Raw genomic sequence first — 2,261 nt, 5'->3', positions numbered from 1 at the left:
CCCTGCAGCTGTTAGGATTCACACCTGCACCGTTCCAGAGAAAGACTCCAGCAGCTTTACAAACAGGTCCCAAGATTCAAGGCTGGCACAGCCTGTCCAGCCAATGATTTGCGGCAGGCAAGGCATGAGGGGCTGCTCTTGCTCTGGTAGTGGGGGCTTGTCCATGCTGGGAAGGAAACAGAAAAACGGGATAAACTGCAACATCATTTTATGCACGGAAGACCACATCAGACTCGGCCAATATCCCCCTATGACAGGACAGCTGACTTCTTAGATAAGGGCAATGCAGTAGTCTAATCCATCTAGATTTAAGGAAAGCTTTCAATACTCAGCCTCCTGGGAAATTATTATCTGAGGGGGAGAAGATGGAGATTAATACTAAAACAGTAAGGTGAATAAAGACCTATGTAAAGGGGAGACTGCAATGGGTCACATTGAAAGGGGAGTTATCAGGGAGTTGCCACTGTCGTTCCTCAGGGACAAGTTCTGGAACCAGTCCTATTTTCATTAGTCAGACGAGTGCTGGAACTGGGTACGTGCTTATGAACCCAGCAGGCAAACAAAGTCGGGAGGTCTTGCTGACACTGAAGAGGCCCAGGTTATCCGAGAGCAAGAATGAAGCATTCCTGTAATTAACCTACAAGAAGAACGAGATAATCTAATGAGGTAGAGATGTAATGAAATGCAGCAGTAAAACAGTGCAGAGTAAACCCAAGACCTTTCAGGATAAACTGGCAGCTCCCAGGTTGCTGACCACGGGAGAGAGGAACCTGGGTGTAGCGGATGACAGCACAAGGGCTGCAGGCTGGCAACGTGATACAGCTGTCAGCAAGGCAATGAGAGTCTAGGATGGCCAAGCCGGGACTCCTCAGTGACGCCTGGGAACTAATGTCATTCTTCAAGGCCTTGTTAAAACCTCAATCTGGCAAAACCATGGAAATGCTGATACCAGATTCAGTGGATCAAGAATTAAAGTGCAGAAATATAATGAACACCAGTGTCATGGAAAAGTATTTATGGAAAATTGGTCTTGTCAAACATGCTTGGTTTCATCATTTAAGACTGTAAGTTGGATTGATATAAAGAAGTACTTGGTGGATGTGGTATACTGAACTTAAGACTTCCATAAGGCATTTCACCCAATGCTGCATGACATTTTGATTAAAAAATTAGCACTGCACACTATCAACAGAGTACATGTCAAAATGGCTGAGGACCCATTGACTGACAGATCTCAACTGTGGTTGTCATGGGGGAGTCATCATCCAACAACACTGTTCTCAGCCAGGGTATGGTATTCCCTCCCAGATCATTGATGGAAATGTTGAATAAAGACTAGCAGAGAGGCAACGAAGGATGGGGAAGGGGTAGTCAGAGAATGACCTAGACTGCTTAGCAGGTTGACATATTCAAATAAAGCGTGTTTGGGCAAGTGCCAAGCTTTTAATCCAGAGACAGGGGATGCAGGACTGAGACAAGGGTGCTGCATCTGGAAGGCAGCAACTTAGGAAAGGATCTAAGCTCCCAATGTGAGCTCCCAGCACAGCGCTGGTGCAAGCCAGACTACTGCCATTCTTGGGTGTAAGAGAGCAGCAGTGAGCAGCGGTGCAGAGGTTATATTACTTCTGTTTGGCAGACCGAGCTAGCCAGCCAGCCCACCACTGCAGAACCCCAAACAAGGCTGGGTCCTGTGCCAAGAGAATCAGCCACTTTGTCAGCACAGATCAACAGGACAAAGACATATGGGTCTGCCAAAGAGGATCCAACCCCAACTGCGAGGGCTTGCACAGACCTCACAAGACTCAGCCTGGAGCCTGATCCCGAGGGCATCATGACCCAGGCAATCAGTAATCCCCTCGCCCCAGGGCTGGCTCCACAGGTCAGCACCACGCATGCTGCATTCACAAAGCACTGATCTTCCACCTGCCTGCCTGTTGGCGCTTGCAGCAAACAAACCACCCAGGATTTGCAGCCACTTCTCTGGGTGACCTTATTGAGTGCACGTAGACTAACGCCCCTCCCAGGCGAGCTCAAGAGCACGGCAGCACCTGTGCACCGCTGGGACAGAGAAGGGAACTGGCTGTTGCATGAAGTTCTCGCCCAGGAAAGAGAAGGAGACGAGCTCGTGTAAAGCCGCCTGCGTGAGCAACTGACATGAAAGGGCAGATGAGACACTTCTCCGGGAGACTCGGTGCTCAGCCTAATAGACAAAAAAGTGCCTGGACTGCGCACAGACACTGCAGAAGAGGAAAAATATGTCA

This window comes from Alligator sinensis, unplaced genomic scaffold (assembly GCF_000455745.1).
Source record: "Alligator sinensis unplaced genomic scaffold, ASM45574v1 scaffold611_2, whole genome shotgun sequence".
Classification (NCBI taxonomy): domain Eukaryota; kingdom Metazoa; phylum Chordata; order Crocodylia; family Alligatoridae; genus Alligator; species Alligator sinensis.
Note: the sequence above shows the minus strand (reverse complement) of the source record.